This window comes from Macaca thibetana, chromosome 14 (genome assembly GCF_024542745.1).
Source record: "Macaca thibetana thibetana isolate TM-01 chromosome 14, ASM2454274v1, whole genome shotgun sequence".
Taxonomy (NCBI): domain Eukaryota; kingdom Metazoa; phylum Chordata; class Mammalia; order Primates; family Cercopithecidae; genus Macaca; species Macaca thibetana.
Genome location: NC_065591.1, coordinates 48958481 through 48979459, shown reverse-complemented (window position 1 = coordinate 48979459; position 20979 = coordinate 48958481). Strand labels below are relative to the sequence as shown.

Below are 20979 nucleotides of genomic sequence, written 5' to 3'. Positions count from 1 at the left end.
AAAAATGAGGCCCAGGTGCAGTGATTCACACGTGTTATCCCAGCACTTTGGGAGGCCGAGGTGGGAGGGTCGTTTAAGGTGAAGAGTTCAAAACCATCCTGGACCCCCGTCTCTACAAAAGAAATTTAAAAATTAGCCAGGCAGCCAGGTGCAGTGGCTCACACCTGTAACCGCAGCACTTTGGGAGGCCAAGGTGGGCAGGTCATGAGGTCAGGAGTTCGAGACCAGCCTGGCCAACATGCTGAAACCCCATCTCTACTAAAGATACAGAAACTAAGCTGGGCATGGTGGCGCGTGGCTATAATCCCAGTTACTTGGGAGGCTGAGGCAGGAGAATTGCTTGAACCCTGCAGGTGGAGGTTGCAGTGAGCTGAGATCTTGCCACTGCACTCCAGCCTGGGTGACAGGGCAAGACTCTGTCTCAAAAAAAAAAAAAAAAAAGAAATAGCCAGGCATGGTGACACACACCTGTAGTCCCAGCTACTCAGGAAGCTGAGGCGGGAAGCCCACTTGAGCACAGGAGGTTGGGGCTGCAGTGAATTAAGATGACGCTACTGCATTCTACCCTGGGCAACAGAGTGAGATCCTGTCTCAGAAAAGGGAAGGGAAGGAAAGGGAAGGGAAGGGGAGGGCAGGAGAGGAGAGGGGAGGGGAGAGGAAGGGCGGGAATATTTAGAAGACCCCATGTCATTACTTTATAAAGGTATTTTACAAAGGCAGCTTATCATTATGAACCAAGATCAAATTACAGACCACAAGCTTCCAAAAACTACAGAATCACCATGTGACTTAATCCCCAAAATTTGTATTTTGACATCTTCACTAAAGAAATATTCCAGCCGGGCGCGGTGGCTCATGCCTGTAATCCCAGCACTTTAGGAGGCTGAGGCAGGCCGATCATGAGGTCAGGAGATCGAGACCATCCTGGCTAACACCTTCTCTACTAAAAATACAAAAATAAATTAGCCAGGCATAGTAGCGGGCGCCTGTAGTCCCAGCTACTCGGGAGGCTGAGGCGGGAGAATGGCGTGAACCCAGGAGGCGGAGCTTGCAGTGGGCCGAGATCGCACCACTGCACTCCAGCCTGGGCAACAGAGCGAGACTCCGTCTCAAAAAGAAAAAAAAAGAAAGAAAGAAATATTCCACATACTTTATAAACACAAGGCAGCATGGCAACCTGACAAAAATCAAATAAAAATTTCACAGTGAGTAAAAAAGAATATATTTTGTAACTTTTCACCTAATAAACTTGTTGTCCTTTATTCCTTCATGCCCGTTGCTTTTCTTATCAAAATAAACTTCTTTGAAATAACTTTTGTTATTTTTAAGATCTTTTCTTTTTAAGATCTTTTTTCTTACAGCCTGTGTGATTTCAGAGATAACTAGTTAATAATAATAGTTTTTAAAAAGGCAAAGGGTCCTGTATGAGTAGGTCTGGAGAAAAAAAGTCATTATCAAAACATAATCCACAGACTATCTATATCAGAACTGCTTAGACTGCTTATTAAAATAAAAAATTTGTGAGCGGGTGCGGTGGCTCATGTCTGTAATCCCAGCACTTTGGGAGGCCAAGGTGGGCGAATCACTTGAGGTCAGAAGTTCGAGACCAGCCTGGCCAACGTGGTGAAACCCCATCTCTACTAAAAATATAAAGATTGGCTGGGCATGGTAGTCCTGGCTACTCAGGAGGCTGAGGCAGAAGAATCACTTGAACCCGGGAGACACAGGCAGCAGTGAACCAAGATTGCGCCACTGCACTCTGGCCTGGGTGACAGAAAGAGACTCCACCTCAAAAATAAAATAAAATAAAATAATTTTAAAGATTATTAAAGCTCCACCCAAACCAATCAATTCTATGATTCTGAGAGTTGGCCCATTAATCTAATTTTAAGCATTCTTCAGATAATTCCTAGCACACTAAAATTCAAAAACTCCCAGGCTAAAGGGAAACTGTGCTAAATGAGGGTATGCTCACAAAAACTTTTGTGGAAAAATGAAAATTTTGTAACTCTGTAAAATGTCTTATTTTACAGAAAAGATTCCCAATGATTTTGGAGTTCCTGTTTTATAAAAATAAAATAACAATGTTTTCTTAAATATAAGGAGGTATTAGAAACTAGACATTGGAATTTAACTAAAAAATTAAGTCTTAGTTAATTGCAGGGTGCTTTTTAAAAAAATCTGAGATAAAGATACAAGCAATTCTTCAGCAATTCAACTAATATTTCTGAGAGCCCACAGGATGAACAGCATGAATATGGATATCTAGGGATACAGGACAATAAAGCATAATCCCAGACCTCCAGGAATGGCATTTGGATTCATTGTAAGATAGATGCTATAGTTAGAAATAGTCTTGCTTTTGCAGTACACTATCATATCCAGAAAGAGAAGAGGATTCCTATCCTTGCTGAGTTTTCTCTTCCTGAGTTCTGCTCACAAAATGGAGTAACAGTAGAGTGGCAGAGATTTAAAAAGCAATCATTTAACAAAATCTTGCAAATAAATTTTAATTTTTAAGACCATACCTCTTTTTAATCAGTGTATTTTATATAGAGTAGACATATAGAAAAAACTGAGGCAGGGCCATTCTTTGTACTTGTTCTAGATAATTAAATCAAGATAAATTTAAGGACAGCAAAAGATGGTCAACTTTAATCCTCATTTTTTAAAAGTCTTCTTGCTACCACTCTCAGTACCACTCCCTCTTAACCACAAATAATGACTTCAGTAATGAAGCGCTGTAATTTAAAAGTATCAGGCAAATAACAGCAAGTAACTTAGATGAGTTGACACCGCCTGTTGCGCAAATATGTACTTAGACTATTATAAAAATAACAACTGCATTATCAACTGGATACAGACCAGAACAACTTATGGGAATACAGAGAGTCAACATAGTCTCAACTTGCATGTATGCGGCACTTTACATTTTTCAAGCATTCCTAAATTTGCAGTAGAAATTAAAAGGAAGAGAGATGCTGAAAGAAGAGAAAATAAAGATTTGATAACTATGGGCTAATTATCTAAAAGTCCTAATTTCTAGAGTAAATCATCCTTACTCATCATTTACTGGATGCTTACTCTGTGCCAGACACTGTATTAAGCACTGAGAAAACAAAAATGAATGCAGTAGAGTTGGTGACTTCAGGGAGTTCACAGCCTAGTAAAGAAGACAAATAATTACAGCTTTGTATGCAATATGTAAAGAAAAGAAAGCAGATTATAAAACTATATAATGTCACTTTCTAAAATAAAGAAAATACTTTTAAAGATGAGGATGTTAACATTTACTTCCCAAAGTTTTTGTGGGGATTTGACATATGAAAATGCTTACTAGATGCGGTATGCCTTCCATAAATGTGTTTCCCTTTTTGCTTTTTCCCTAAGACTCAAATGAAATGAGCTCAAGTCACATCTTAGGTGATGTGGTGGCTAGTATAGTCACCCACTTTTTAAAGAGGAATGCCTTAAGGGTACAAGACCCTACAGTTGTGTCCTTGGCAATGCTACCACATTATCACATCTAACAAATAAACACTGTAGACCCACTAGGAGCTTAGTTGCACACTACAGGTTAGTCCTTCTCAACCTTACCTTAGGTCTTTTGCTCACTCTCAAAAACAAAGAAACAAAGAGGATCATATGGAGAGATCCTGCTTATCATTTTACTGTATCTTCTTCATAACAATTTGAAGATTTCACTTTGAAGTCCAGACAAGATCTGGCCTAGCCTCGGAGGTTGCCTCACATTCTAAGTAAAAATATCAGGGATAGCAGAATGAAATGTGCCCAAGTTTACAGGCAAGGAAACAGACATACAACTCTCTTAGGACCACATGACAAGTTGCTGACAGAGCTTTCATTTGAAGTCAGAGTTTCCCATTACTAGGCATATGACGTAAAGCCAAAAAGGGGGGATAAAAATTATATTCACATACTTTTTAAAAAGTAATAAAAGACTATGTTCTTAGGAAAAGGACTGAGAGGAATAAGCTGTTAACAAAGGCTGCCAATGGGCATGGGACAATAGGTAAACACTATCTTTCCATTTTTCACATTTTTCTAAATTTCCTTAATGCTAAACATTTTAAGTTGGAAAAAATAAATTAAGCAAAAAAAAAGTATGCAGTTCTACTATTTTATACAGAGTTCACACTTGTGAAGGTCACAATCTTGAGCAACATTCAGAGTATTTTCTAAATTGTTATTAACATGCAAGTAAATCTTCTAATTAATAATGTGAGTTCTATATCCTACCTCCAAAAATAAGTGAAAGTTTAAAATACAGGCAACTCACTAGTCATAATATTATGTCATTATGTGGTTATTAAAACTTTTATTTGGAACCTAGACAATAGCATGAGAAAACATTTGTGGTGTGTATCCACTGTATTATATAATAGACATAGTCAATAGAGTTATCTAACTATCTTTAAATCATCAATATTCCTTTGAAAGTATGGTCTGAGATAGATTAACTACTTTTTCCTTGATAAATAACTTCAATTTAAAAATGCAACACAGATTCATTGCTAAAACTGAATGAGATAACACGTAAAGCAATTAGTCCAGTACCCTGGCAGTTAACAGGTATACTTCACATAGCTAACCTCTTAGAGTAACAATGGCACTTCAAAGTATGAGTTTTTTAACCTTCTTAGCTTTTTATTCCATTACTTCACACTCTACTAAAACAACAGGAACCAGAAGGCAGTCTAGTATAGTCAGAGAGTGAAGGCTAGGAGGCAGATCTAGCTTCAAACCCTGGTTCTGACATTTAGTAGATATGTAACCATGGGCAATTATTTAATTTCTCTGCATTTTAGGTTCCTCATTTGTAAAAAAAACACAATCTCATCCCACCTACCTTAAAAGATTTTAAGGATAATAAAATGAGATTACCTATATAAAATATCTAGCAACATACTGAGCCCACAAAGTAATAAGTGTTCAACAACTTTTGGCAATTATTAGCAGGAAAAATAATTGCCAAATTTTCTGTAAAAGGTCAGACAGTAAACAATTTAAGCTTTGATAGCCAGTCTCTACCCAACTCTGCCATCATAGAGCCAAAGCAATTATAGAAATTACATAAATAAGTAGGCATAGCTGTATTCCAATAAAATTTTATTTACAAGAACAGGTAGTGTGCCAGATTGGGCTCCCTGAACATAGTTTGCTTAACCCTGCTTTACTGGAGATATCTAAATAGTTCTCTTATCTATAAACCCCTAGGTATACTCCTTTAATAATCATCTCTTTTAGATCACTATTTTACAAAGAGTGTTCTATATACCACTTGTTTCCTGAGATCTTAATAGATATTATGCCTTAATAAAATTCTATGTTCATATGAGTTTAGGAAGTTCTGAGTTAAACAGATTTTGGTTTTGGTGCAAGCACTAACCAAAAGAAAACTACAATATCAGACGAAAAAAGGGTTAAAGACGAAGAGCATTATTAGGGATAAAGATAATAGTAACAATAATAGTAACAGTAATAGTAATGATTAAAAAGTCAATTCATCAATAAGATATAACAGTTCTAAGTTTATATAAACCTAATGCCATATTCTCAAAATATTTAGCTAAGCTTGCCAGAAGTATAAGAGAAGTTCATAACTGAAAGTAAAAATTTTAAAATGCTCTCTGGAAAAATGATAAAATAAGTAGACTTTTAAAGGCAGAAAAATGTAAAAGATTTAATTAATACCATCAACAAATTTGACCTAATTGACATATTTATCATAGTACACCCAACAACTGCAACAAGTGCACAAAAAACAGTATTTTTAGGCAAACATCATACCATGATTCTTAATAATAAAATGTCAGCAGCATTTTCTTTGAGATAGAGAATGCAATAAAGATGCCCACTACTTCTATTTTCAATATTGCATTGGAAGTATTAGACAGTACAATTAGACAAGAAAAATACATGCAAAATATAGAAATTTAAAAGAAGAAATCAAATTGTCACAATTTGCAGATGATATTATTATATAGAAAGAAAATTCAAAATAACCTACAGTTGAAGAATTGTAATTAACAAATGGGCTTGGCAATTTTGTTTTATGCAAGAGGATTCTACAAAAAAATACATTGTTTTTCTACATACAATCCCAAGCAAAATGAAATTTATAAATATCATCTATATAAAACTATCACAAATATCAAATACCTAGGTAAGACTTGTAATGAAAGATATGCAAGGCCTCATTGCAATAAACTATGTAACATTTTTGAGAATAAGTTAAGACTCAGCAAGTGGAGAGCTATACTACATCATGGATCAGAAGACTCAAAATTATAAAGAAGTCAATCTCCCCAAATTAATCTAGAGATACCAGTGCAATTCTAATCTGAATTCCAACTGTGTGTGTGTGTGTGTTATGTGTGTGTGTGTGCATAATACGCTAAGTTCATTTTGAAATTCATATGAAAATCCAAACATCCAAGAAAAGCCAAGAAAATCTTGTGCACAAAGAATAGACTTGATCTATCAGATATCAAGATAAACTATAAAGTAACAGTAATTAATACAGAGTAACTGGCACAAGAGGAGAAAAACGTTCCTTTGGAACAGACTAGAGAGCACAGAAAAATGAATAAAAACTAAGCAGGTATATGTACTTGATTTATAACAAGTTGACACTATTGAACAATGAGGAAAAAATAAAGTTTTGGTTTTTGTTTTTTCAATAAATGATGTTGGGTCAATTAGACATTCATATGAAAAAATAAAATAAAACTTGCTCCCTATCTCATATCACACGACGCAAAGATCAGTTCCAGGTGGTCTATGGGTCTAAATCAAAAAGGTAAAACAATGACTAGAGATTCTTAACTTGGGATCAGTAAAATCAGTAAAACTAGGGGTTCTATGGAAGGCCTTCAAAAGTTCCATGAACACCTTAAAGTTATATAAAATGATTTGTATGTTTCTGGAGAAATTACCCATATCTTTCATCACCTTCTCAAAAAAAAATACACTACCTAAAAAAGTAGCTTGAGAATGTCCTCATGAACTCAGGGTAAGAAAAGATTTTTTGAACAAAATATTTAAAGCATTACCCAAAATGGGAAAAGATAAATTTTATTTGATTACATAAATAATATTAAGCATTTCTGTTCATCAAAAGACACCATAAGAGAGTAAAGGCATCTTTCAGTGTGGAAAAAAGGTATCTACAAAACAGAAAGGATGCCATTGGTGCCACTACTTAGGAGTTCCCTGGGCCAGTTCTGATGTTAACCAGAGCTGCAATGGACAGTCCCATGTGAGTGCAGACTCACCTTGCTCGTATCTCATCCCAAGCATTCACTGAACATTCTGCCACCTTCTGCTTCATGACCTTCTCTGAAGGCCATGGAAATATGTTTAGCGCAGCACAAGCTCAGCTTGGAAGATGGGGTAGTAAACACCACTGGAAGAAACTTAATCAACATTGAATAAGTGCTTCAGATTCTCCTCCTTCAGGAAGGCTTTCTGTGCTCTTCTCAGAGGTTCTAGAAGAATCCAGTTCCCATTGCCTATAGTGTGACCTTAATAAGAAGGAGGCTTTTTCCTTCTTCCAAACCTCACTACTCCCTCACTTCTACTTCCTGGGATTATCTCCCAAAAAGCTATCTGTACCCTAGTGCTCATCACAAGGCTCTACTTTTGTTGGAATCCAGACTAAGACTATGAACTGGTCTGTATCCAGAATGTATTAAAACTCCTACATATCAATTAAAAAAGACAAGAAATTGAATAGAAAAATGGACCCAAAAATGGATTCATAAAAGAGGATTTCTATATGGCCAATAAACATCAAAATGTGCTTAACTTCATTAATATTTAAGGAACTGAAAATTAAAATTATAAGATGTCACCTCATAGCCACCAGAATGTTTAAACTATAAAGACTGATAATATAAATAATGGGAGAAAGTATATGACAACAGGAACCCTCATACACTGCTAGTGGAAGTGTAAATTGGAAGAATTTGTACAACAGCTTGACATTATCCAATATAGATAAAAATACCACATCCTATCATCCAGAAATTCTACTTCTAATAATTTATCCAACAAAGGTGCAGGCACTTGCACACCAAGTATACAAGAATGCATTATTCACATTAGTCCCAAACTGGAAATGTCTGTCAACAGCAGAATGGGCAAACTGTGACATAATCATAGAATGGAATACTATAAAACAATGAAAATGAGCAAATTACTGCTACACAAAATAACAAGAATGTATCTACGAATCTTATATGAAATGAAAGGATCCAGAAACAAAAGGATATATAAAGTCCATTTATATAAAGTACAGAACAGACAGACCAAACAGTGTGTTGTATAGGCATGCATGCTCTGGGGGTGAAAGTATAAAGAAAAGCAAAGAAGTGATTATCATAAAAGAAAGGTATTGATGTTTCTCCCTTTGGAGGAGGAAGGGGAGTAGTGGTTGGCATCGGAAGAATAAAGGCTTCCAGGTAACATAAACATTCTATTTCTTAACCTGGGTGGTAGTTACACAGATACTCACTTTATGATAAAAATTCTTCTTTTGTGCACATTTCCATTTTGTATTTGGGTATTATATTCTATAATAAAGAGGTTAAAAACAAGTTTTTCTCAAATGTCTAATATTTAAACATTATAAGCAACCTAATTCAAATGATAAAAATACAAACTAAAACAATGAGATATCAGTTTTCACCTGTATGGTCCAGAGTATACAGAAATAAGCACTCTCAAACATTATTGTTAGGAGTACAAATTGATACAGCAGCTGTGAAAGGCAATTTGATAATATTTATTTAAAATTTAATTGAATATAACCTTTAACCCATAATTCCATCTCTATAAATTTTTCCTACATAGACATTTATACAAGAACACAAAGAAGGATATACAAGAATATTCACTGCAATATTGTTAGTAATACCAAAAGATTAGAACCAATCAAAAAGTCCATTAATGAAGACAGGTTAAATATGTTATACTACACCCAGACACTGGAATATAATGTAGTCAGTTACAAGAAATGAGAGGCCAGGCATGGTGGCTCATGCCTATATCCCAGCACTTTGGGAGGCCGAGGTGGGCAGATCACTAGAGGTCAGGGGGTTCAAGACTAGCCTGGCCAACATGGTGAAACCCCATCTCCACTAAAAATACAAAATTAGCCAGGCATGGTGGCGCACGCCTGTAGTCCCAGCTACTCAGGAGGCTGAGGCAGCAGAATCCCTTGAACCCAGAAGGCGGACATTGCAGTGAGCTGAGATCCCGCTATTGCACTCCAGCCTGGGTGACAAAGCAAAACTCTGTCTCAAAATAAATAAATAAAAATAAAACAAATAAAATGAATGAGAAAGTCTACACATCCTGATACATATATCCTCAATATGTATTGTGAAACTTTTAAAAAGTCATATACAAGCAAATGTGTATAATAAAGTACCATTTGTGTTAAGGAAAAAAAAACAAAGGGGTTTCAAGATTGCAGACTATAGGCATCTGGTAGGCCTCCCACACAAAGAAGAATCAAAATAGGAAGTCGATAATCATACTTCAAATAGATCACCTAAGACAGAACACTGAAATTCAATAGGGAAGTAATAGGAAACACCTAAGGTAAGGAAGGAAAGGGAAACCAGGCAGCCTGCTTGGCAGTATCAGATGGGAGCTTGGAAAGGCTCCCCAGTGTAGGGAAAATGGAAGTGAAAGATCCTCAGTGGTCCACATTCCCACAGTGAACTCCTGCACTCCTAATCATAGGGGAGCTTGTCGACCTTGGTGGGCACTGAGACTAACATAGGAAGCTGCCAGGAGACCATGTGACAATATGGCTCCAAAGAGGGAGCTCACATTGGTTCTCACACACTGCCCCAAGTCCTAAGCAACTACAGCAAGATGCCATTTTGAGAGCCCAGCACCCTCTAGACTGCATCCTGCCTTGGAGCCCAACAGCCCCTGCATCTCCACATCCCTGGATCCCCATTGACACCCTCCACCTGCAGCCAGTCACTGCTGCTGGCTGCCACTGCCAAAGCTGAAACAAGAGCCACTGGCAACAACCCCACCATTCTCAGCAGCAGGGCCATAGTTCATTTACAACCATCCTAAGGACAGACAACCCTGCCCAGAGCCACTACCTGGGGCTGAAGCGCATGCTCCCTAGCCACTTGTCTATAGCTGCGGCCACTGAAAGTACCTCCACAATCCCCAAAAGTAGGGCTGCAGCACAGCCACTGCTGTCCCCACTCAAACATTCTGCCATGAGCCTGGAAATCATCCTGCCCCCACCTATCAAAACTAGTGACCATATGTACCACCAAGGGGGACTTGGGACAGATCTACCTGGCAGTGCTCTGCCCCACCAAGTGCCACATCATCTGGGTGCTTGGGGATTGCTCTGCCCTATCCACCATCATTGGCTCCCAAGTACTCCTCCTGGGAACCTGAGGACAAGCTTATCCAATCTACCACTACCACAATAGCTGGCACCCACCCACATGTGCCACCTGTGGTTCAAGGACTGTCCACCAAGCCTGTCATAGCTACTGCCAACAAAAGCACAGATCTGTTGTGAGCCGAAAGTTGTTCCCCCACTGCTACTGCCATTGTATCCATGCGACACCCACTGGCCAGAGACCCAAAGACCGTTCCACCCATTCAGGCCACCATTACCATTCCTGACACTCAAGAAGGTACTTGAAGGCCTAAGAATCAGCCCACCTAGATTCACTAACACCAGTGCCAATGTATGACACTCTGGGGCCCAAGAACAGGCATGCTTAGCCTGCCACAGTAACCACTGGGGAACAAGGACTGGCCCATCTGGTGTCCCTGTCTCCAACAAAATATCACCACAGCCTCCACTAACAACCACAGCCTAAGCCACTGAGGAAATCTCAGACACCACTGACACTGTTTACAGCCAAAGAAATCATACAGAGACTACACTAATGCATGTATCCAGGATCAAAGCCAAAGTGCTCTACTCAACCAACCGCATAGATAGAGCTTCAAGGAAGAGTCCTCTGCTATCAATGTAAATTCAGAAAATTAGAAGTAATTATTAAACCAGATGTGCAGATATCAATGGAAAGGAAAGATGACAAGTCCAATGGAAAACAATAATTCTCCAGCAACATATTTCAATGAAAAAAAAAACTTATGAAATCCCAGAGAAATAATTCAAAAATAATTATATTAGAGAAAATCAATGAGATACAAGAGAACATGGACAAAAAAACAGAAAAAAAAATCAGAAAAACAATTCAGGATAGAAATGAGAAATTTACCAAAGAGATAAATATCATTTAAAAAAATTCTGTAACTGAGGAATTCATTAAATGAAATTTAAAAATACATTTGAAAGCTTCAATCATACACTATATCAAGTAGAAGAATAAATTTCAGAACTTGAAGACAGGTCTTTTGAAATAACCCAGTCAGATTGAAATAAAGAAAAAACAACTTTTAAGAATGAAGGAAGAGTATGTGACCTGTGAGACACCATAAAGTGACCAAATATTCAAATTTTCAGTGTCTCAGAAGGTGACAGGAAAACAAACAGGATAGAAAACCTATTTAAGAAATTAATAGCTAAAAACTTCCCACATCTAGCAAGAGAATTAGACATCCAGATATAAGAAGCTTAGAGATCCCCAGAAAGATGCAAGTTAAAAAGGTATTCTCCACAGTACATTATAGTCAAACTGTAAAAAGTTAAAAAGATAATTAAAACAGCAAGAGAAAAGTGCCCAGTAACTTACAAAAGTACCCCCATCAAACTAATAGCAGATTTATCAGCAGAAATCTTACAGGCCAGGGGAGAATGGGATAATATATTCAAAATGCTAAGAGAAAAAAAAAACAGCCACTAAGTATGCAATACCCAGCAAAGTTATCCTTCATAAATGAAAGAGAAATAAAGTCATTTCTAGACAAGCAAAAGCTGAGGGAATTCATCACCACAGGACAAGATCTACAAGAAATGCTTATGGAGTTCTACCCCTGGAAGTGATAAGACAATATCTACCATCATGGGAAAAAAACCATGAAAGTATAAAACTGGTAGAGCAAATACATAAATAAGTAAGGGAAAGAATTCAACTGTTACCACTACAGAAAATTACCAAACCACAATGTTAAATAAGAGAGAAAGAAAGGAACAAATTGTAGACAAAGCAAACAGAAATCAATTCATAAAACGACAGGAATAAGCCTTCACATATCAACAATAACCTTTAATGTAAAAGGATTAAACTTTCTACTCAAAACATATAGACTGGTTGAATGAATACAAAATATAGCCCAAGTATATGCTGTCTACAAGAAACTCATGTCACCTGTGAAGACACATAGTGACTGAAAGTAAAGGGATGGAAAAGATATTCCATGCAAAGGAATACCAAAAGTGAGCAGGAGTAGCTATACTTATGTCAAATAACACAGACTTTATGTCAAAAACAGTAAGTAAAAAGAGATAAAAATGTCATTATATAATGATAAAGGGAACAACTCAGCAAAAGGATGTAAGAATTCTAAACTTATAGGCCGGGAGCAGTGGCTCACCTGTAATCCCAGCACTTTGGGAGGCCAAGGCAGGCAGATCACAAGGTCAGGAGAACGAGACCATCCTGGCTAACAAGGTGAAACCCTGTCTCTACTAAAAATACAAAAATTAGCTGGGCATGGTGGTGGACACCTGCAGCCCCAGCTCCTCAGGAGGCTGAGGCAGGAGAATGGCATGAACCCAGGAGGCGTAGCTTGCAGTGAGCCGAGATTGTGCCACTGCACTCCAGCCTGGGCAACAGAGTGAAACTCCATCTCAAAAATAAAAATAAAAAATAAATAAATAAACTTATATGCACTCAATACCAGAGCTCCCAAATATAAAAAGCAAATATGAATAGATCTAAAGGCCTTTCCTCTAATAACTAGAACAACACAAGAATGCCTACTTTTCACCACTCCTATTCAACATAATACTGAAAGTCCTAGTCAGAACAATTAGGAAAGAGAAAGAAATAAAAGGCATACGAATTGGAAAAGGAGTCAAATTGTCCCTCTTTGCAGAGGACATAATCTTATATCTAGAAAAATCTTAAGACTCCACCAAAAACTCTTACATCTGATCAACAAGTTCAGTGAAGTTGCAGGATACAAAATACATATAAAAATCAGAAGTAATTCTATGCACTAATAATAAATTAGCTGAGAAAGAAATCAAGAGGGTAATCCTGTTTATAATAGCTACAAAAAAAATACCTAGAAATAAATTTAATCAAGGATAAAGACCTCTACAAGGAAAACTGTAAAACACTGATGAAAAAAAATGAATGGGACACAAACAAGTAGAAAGATATCCCATGCTCATGGACTGGAAAAACTACTATTGTTAAAATGACTGATATGGGTTGGCTCTGTGTCCCCCCAGCCCGCCCAAAATCTCATGTTAACTTGTAGTCCCCAGTGTTAGAGAAAAGGCCTGGTGGGAGGTGACTGAATCATGGGAGCAGATGTCTCCATGCTGTTCTTGTGATAGAGTTCACCCCAGATCTGCTTGTTTAAACGTGCATATCACCTCCACTGGCTCCTACTGGCCATGTGAAGATGTTCCTGCTTCCCCTTCACCTTCTACCATGATTACAAGTTTCCTGAGGCCTCCCCAGAAGCAAAATCCTATACAGCGCACAGAACCTTCAACCAATTAAACATCTTTATTACCCAGTTTCAGGTATTTCTTTGTAGCAATTTGAGAATAAACTAATATAGAAATTTCAAAGGGGGGCAGAGCAAGATGGCTGAATAGGAACAGCTCCAGTCTCCAGCTCCCAGCACCAGTGACACAGAAGACAGGTGATTTCTGCATTTTCAACTGAGGTACTGGGTTCATCTCACTAGGGAGTGCCGAACAATCGGTGCTGGTTAGCTGTTGCAGCCCGACCAGTGAGAGCTGAAGCAGGGCGAGGCATCACCTCACCTAGGAAGCACAAGGGGGAAGGGAATCCCTTTTCCTAGCCAGGGGAACTAACACACACCACACCTGGAAAATCGGGTAACTCCCACCCCAATACTGCGCTTTAAGCAAACGGGCACACCAGGAGATTATATCCCACACCTAGCCAGGAGGGTCCCATGCCCACGGAGCATGCCTCATTGCTAGCACAGCAGTCTGCAATCTACCGGCAAGGCAGCAGCGAGGCTGGGGGAGGGGCGCCCACCATTGCTGAGGCTTAAGTAGGTAAACAAAGCCCTGGGAAGATTGAACTGGGTGGAGCTCACAGCAGCTCAAGGAGGCCTGCCAGTCTCTGTAGACTCCACCTCTGGGGACAGGGCACAGCTAAACAACAACAATAACAACAACAAAAAACAGCAGCAGAAACCTCTGCAGACGCAAACAACTCTGTCTGACAGCTTTGAAGAGAGCAGTTGATCCCCCAACACGGAAGTTGAGATCTGAGAACGGACAGACTGCCTGCTCAAGTAGGTCCCTGACCCCTGAGTAGCCTAACTGGGAGACATCCTCCACTAGGGCCAGACCAACACCCCACACCTCACAGGGTGGAGTACACCCCTCAGAGGAAACTTCCAAAGCAAGAATCAGACAGGTACACTCGCTATTCAGCGGTATTCTATCTTCTGCAGCCTCTGCTGCTGACACCAGGCAAACAGGGTCTGGAGTGGACCTCAAGCAATCTCCAACAGACCTACAGCTGAGGGTCCTGACTGTTAGAAGGAAAACTAACAAACAGGAAGGACACCCACACCAAAACCCCATCAGTACGTCACCATCAACAAAGACCAGAGGGAGATAAAACCACAAAGATGGGGAAAAAGCAGGGCAGAAAAGCTGGAAATTCAAAAAATAAGAGCGTATCTCCCCCTCCAAAGGAACGCAGCTCATTGCCAGCAATGGATCAAAGCTGGACAGAGAATGACTTTGATGAGATGAGAGAAAAAGGCTTCAGTCCATCAAACTTCTCAGAGCTAAAGGAGGAATTACATACCCAGCACAAAGAAACTAAAAATCTTGAAAAAAGAGTGGAAGAATTGATAACCAGAATAATTAACACAGAGAAGGCCATAAACAAATGGACAGAGATGAAAACCATAACACGAGAAATACGTGACAAATGCACAAGCTTCAGTAACCGACTCGATCAACTGGAAGAAAGAGTATCAGCGATTGAGGATCAAATGAATGAAGTGAAGTGAGAAGAGAAATCTAGAGAAAAAAGAAGAAAAAGAAATGAACAAAATCTGCAAGAAATATGGGATTATGTAAAAAGACCAAATTTACGTCTGATTGGGGTGCCTGAAAGTGAGGGGGAAAATGGAACCAAGTTGGAAAACACTCTTCAGGATATCATCCAGGAGATGTTCCCCAACCTAGTAGGGCAGGCCAACATTCAAATTCAGGAAATACAGAGAAAGCCACAAAGATACTCCTCGAGAACAGAAACTCCAAGACACATAATTGCCAGATTCACCAAAGTTGAAATGAAGGAAAAAAATCTTAAGGGCAGCCAGAGAGAAAGGTTGGGTTACCCACAAAGGGAAGCCCATCAGACTAACAGCAGATCTCTCAGCAGAAACTCTCCAACCCAGAAGAGAGTGGGGGCCAATATTCAACATTCTTAAAGCAAAGAATTTTAAACCCAGAATTTCATATCCAGCCAAACTAAGTTTCATAAGTGAAGGAGAAATAAAATCCTTTACAGACAAGCAAATGCTGAGAGATTTTGTCACCACCAGGCCTGCCTTACAAGAGACCCTGAAGGAAGCACTAAACATGTAAAGGAACAACCGGTACCAGCCATTGCAAAAACATGCCAAAATGTAAAGACCATTGAGGCTAGGAAGAAACTGCATCAACTAACGAGCAAAATAACCAGTTAATATCATAATGGCAGGATCAAGTTCACACATAACAATATTAACCTTAAATGTAAATGGACTAAATGCTCCAATTAAAAGACATAGACTGGCAAACTGGATAAAGAGTCAAGACCCATCAGTCTGCTGTATTCAGGAGACCCATCTCACATGCAGAGACATACATAGGCTCAAAATAAAAGGATGGAGGAAGATCTACCAAGCAAATGGAGAACAAAAAAAAGCAGGGGTTGCAATCCTAGTCTCTGATAAAACAGACTTTAAACCATCAAAGATCAAAAGAGACAAAGAAGACCATTACATAATGGTAAAGGGATCAATTCAACAGGAAGAGCTAACTATCCTAAATATATATGCACCCAATACAGGTGCACCCAGATTCATAAAGCAAGTCCTTAGAGACTTACAAAGAGACTTAGACTCCCATACAATAATAATGGGAGACTTCAACACTCCACTGTCAACATTAGACAGATCAACGAGACAGAATGTTAACAAGGATATCCAGGAATTGAACTCATCTCTGCAGCAAGCAGACCTAATAGACATCTATAGAACTCTCCACCCCAAATCAACAGAATATACATTCTTCTCAGCACCACATCACACTTATTCCAAAATTGACCACATAATTGGAAGTAAAGCACTCCTCGGCAAATGTACAAGAACAGAAATTATAACAAACTGTCTCTCAGACCACAGTGCAATCAAACTAGAACTCAGGACTAAGAAACTCAATCAAAACCACTCAACTACATGGAAACTGAATAACCAGCTCCTGAATGACTACTGGGTACATAACGAAATGAAGACAGAAATAAAGATGTTCTTTGAAACCAATGAGAACAAAGATACAACATACCAGAATCTCTGGGACACATTTAAAGCAGTGTGTAGAGGGAAATTTATAGCACTAAATGCCCACAAGAGAAAGCTGGAAAGATCTAAAATTGACACTCTAGCATCACAATTAAAAGAACTAGAGAAGCAAGAGCAAACACATTCAAAAGCTAGCAGAAGGCAAGAAATAACTAAGATCAGAGCAGAACTGAAAGAGATAGAGACACAAAAAACCCTCCAAAAAATCAATGAATCCAGGAGTTGGTTTTTTGAAAAGATCAACAAAATTGATAGACCACTAGCAAGACTATTAAAGAAGAAAAGAGAGAAGAATCAAATAGATGCAATAAAAAATGATAAAGGGGATATCACCACCGACCCCACAGAAATACAAACTACCATCAGAGAATACTATAAACACCTCTACGCAAATAAACTAGAAAATCTAGAAGAAATGGATAATTTCCTGGACACTTACACTCTCCCAAGACTAAACCAGGAAGAAGCTGAATCCCTGAATAGACCAATAGCAGGCTCTGAAATTGAGGCAATAATTAATAGCCTACCAACCAAAAAAGGTCCAGGACCAGATGGATTCACAGCTGAATTATATCAGAGGTACAAGGAGGAGCTGGTACCATTCCTTCTGAAACTATTCCAATCAATAGAAAAAGAGGGAATCCTCCCTAACTCATTTTATGAGGCCAACATCATCCTGATACCAAAGCCTGGCAGAGACACAACCAAAAAAGAGACTTTTAGACCAATATCCCTGATGAACATCGATGCAAAAATCCTCAATAAAATACTGGCAAACCAGATCCAGCAGCACATGAAAAAGCTTATCCACCATGATCAAGTGGGCTTCATCCCTGGGATGCAAGGCTGGTTCAACATACGCAAATCAATAAACGTAATCCAGCATATAAACAGAACCAAAGACAAAAACCACATGATTATCTCAATAGATGCAGAAAGGGCCTTTGACAAAATTCAACAGCCCTTCATGCTTAAAACACTCAATAAATTTGGTATTGATGGAATTTATCTCAAAATAATAAGAGCTATTTATGACAAACCCACAGCCAATATCATACTGAATGGGCAAAAACTGGAAACATTCCCTTTGAAAACTGGCACAAGACAGGGATGCCCTCTCTCACCACTCCTATTCAACATAGTGTTGGAAGTTCTGGCTAGGGCAATCAGGCAAGAGAAAGAAATCAAGGGTATTCAGTTAGGAAAAGAAGAAGTCAAATTGTCCCTGTTTGCAGATGACATGATTGTCTATTTAGAAAACCCCATTGTCTCAGCCCAAAATTTCCTTAAGCTGATAAGAAACTTCAGCAAAGTCTCAGGATACAAAATTAATGTGCAAAAATCACAAGCATTCTTATACACCAGTAACAGACAAATAGAGAGCCAAATCATGAATGAACTTCCATTCACAATTGCTTCAAAGAGAATAAAATACCTAGGAATCCAACTTACAAGGGATGTAAAGGACCTCTTCAAGGAGAACTACAAACCACTGCTCAGTGAAATCAAAGAGGACACAAACAAATGGAAGAACATACCATGCTCATGGATAGGAAGAATCAATATCATGAAAATGGCCATACTGCCCAAGGTAATTTATAGATTCAATGCCATCCCCATCAAGCTACCAATGAGTTTCTTCACAGAATTGGAAAAAACTGCTTTAAAGTTCATATGGAACCAAAAAAGAGCCCACATTGCCAAGACAATCCTAAGTCAAAAGAACAAAGATGGAGGCATCACGCTACCTGACTTCAAACTATACTACAAGGCTACAGTAACCAAAACAGCATGGTACTGGTACCAAAACAGAGATATAGACCAATGGAACAGAACAGAGACCTCAGAAATAATACCACACATCTATAGCCATCTGATCTTTGATAAACCTGAGGAAAACAAGAAATGTGGAAAGGATTCCCTATTTAATAAATGGTGCTGGGAAAATTGGCTAGCCATAAGTAGAAAGCTGAAACTGGATCCTTTCCTTACTCCTTATACGAAAATTAATTCAAGATGGATTAGAGACTTAAATGTTAGACCTAATACCATAAAAACCCTAGAAGAAAACCTAGGTAGTACCATTCAGGACATAGGCATGGGCAAGGACTTCATGTCTAAAACACCAAAAGCAATGGCAGCAAAAGCCAAAATTGACAAATGGGATCTCATTAAACTAAAGAGCTTCTGCACAGCAAAGGAAACTACCATCAGAGTGAACAGGCAACCTACAGAATGGGAGAAAATTTTTGCAATCTACTCATCAGACAAAGGGCTAATATCCGGAACCTACAAAGAACTCAAACACATTTACAAGAAAAAAACAAACAACCCCATCAAAAAGTGGGCAAAGGATATGAACAGACATTTCTCAAAAGAAGACATTCATACAGCCAACAGACACATGAGAAAATGCTCATCATCACTGGCCATCAGAGAAATGCAAATCAAAACCACAATGAGATACCATCTCACACCAGTTAGAATGGTGATCACTAAAAAGTCAGGAAACAACAGGTGCTGGAGAGGATGTGGAGAAATAGGAACACTTTTACACTGTTGGTGGGATTGTAAACTAGTTCAACCATTATGGAAAACAGTATGGCGATTCCTCAAGGATCTAGAACTAGAAGTACCATATGACTCAGCCATCCCATTACTGGGTATATACCCAAAGGATTATAAGTCATGCTGCTATAAAGACACATGCACATGTATGTTTATGGTGGCACTATTCACAATAGCAAAGACTTGGAATCAACCCAAATGTCCATCAGTGACAGATTGGATTAAGAAAATGTGGCACATATACACCATGGAATACTACGCAGCCATCAAAAAGGATGAGTTTGTGTCCTTTGTAGGGACATGGATGCATCCAGAAACCATCATTCTCAGCAAACTATCGCAAGAACAGAAAACCAAACACCGCATGTTCTCACTCACAGGTGGGAACTGAACAATGAGATCACTTAGACTCGGGAAGGGGAACATCACACACCGGGGCCTATCACAGGGAGAGGGGAGCAGGGAGGGATTGCATTGGGAGTTATACCTGATGTAAATGACGAGTTGATGGGTGCTGACGAGTTGATGGGTGCAGCACACCAACATGGCACAAGTAGACATATGTAACACGGTATGCACCTGTACCCTAGAACTTAAAGTATAATTAAAAATAAAAAATAAATAAATAAATAAATAAATTTTTAAAAATAATTTAAAAAATTTAAAAAAAAGAAATTTCAAAAAAGGAAAGTGGGACATTTCCATAAAGATACTTGAAAATGTTGAAGCAGCTTCGGAACTGGGGAATGGGCAAAGGTTGCAACAGTTTGGAGGGCTCAGAGGAAGTTAGAAAGATGAGGGAACATTTGGAACTTCCTAGAGACTTGTTGAATGCTTGTGGCCAAAATGCTGACAGTCATATGCAGAGTGAAGTACAGGCTGAGGTGGTCTCAGATGGAGATGAGGAACTTATTGGGAACTGGAGCAAAGGTCACTCTTGCCATGCTTTAGCAAAGAGACTGGTGGCATTGTGCCCCTGCCCAAGAGATCTGTGGAACTTTGAACCTGAGAGAGATGACTTAGGGTATCTGGCAGAAGAAACTTCTAAGCAGCAAAGCATTCAAGATGTGGCCTGGCTGCTTCCAAAAGCATATGTTTATATTCGTGAGCAAAGACATAATCTGAAACTGGAGTTTATATTTAAAATGGAAGCAAAGTGGAAAAGTTTGAAAAATTTGCAGCCTAACCATGTGGTAGAAAAGAAAAAACCCATTTTCTGGGGAGGAATTCAAGCAAATGCAGAAATTTGCATAAGTAAAGAGGATCTGAATGTTAACAGCCAAGACAAGGGGAAAATGCCTCCAAGGCATTTTAGAGACCTTCATGGCAGCCTCTACCATCACACACCTGGAGGCCTAGAAGGGAAAAATGGTTCTGTGAGCCATACTCAGGGCCCCCACTGCTCTATGCAGCCAGGATATGGCACTCTGCATCCCAGCTGCTCCTGCTCCAGCCATGGCTCAAAAGGCCCCAGATACATCTCAGACCACTACTTCAAAGGGTGCAAGCTGGAAGCCACCAAGGTGTTAAGCCTGTAGGTGGGCAGAGGGCAAGAGTTGAGCCTTGGGAGCCTCTGCCTAGATTTCAGAGGATGTATGGAAACAACTGGATGTCCATATACAAAAG

General features: G+C 38.9%; 1 protein-coding gene across 10 annotated transcripts in view; it reads right to left on the bottom strand.

The window, feature by feature from the left end:
• Positions 1-20979, bottom strand: part of SOX6 (SRY-box transcription factor 6) — a 784476-nt gene that overhangs the window by 524157 nt on the left and 239340 nt on the right. The gene's annotated exons all lie outside the window — the stretch shown is intronic.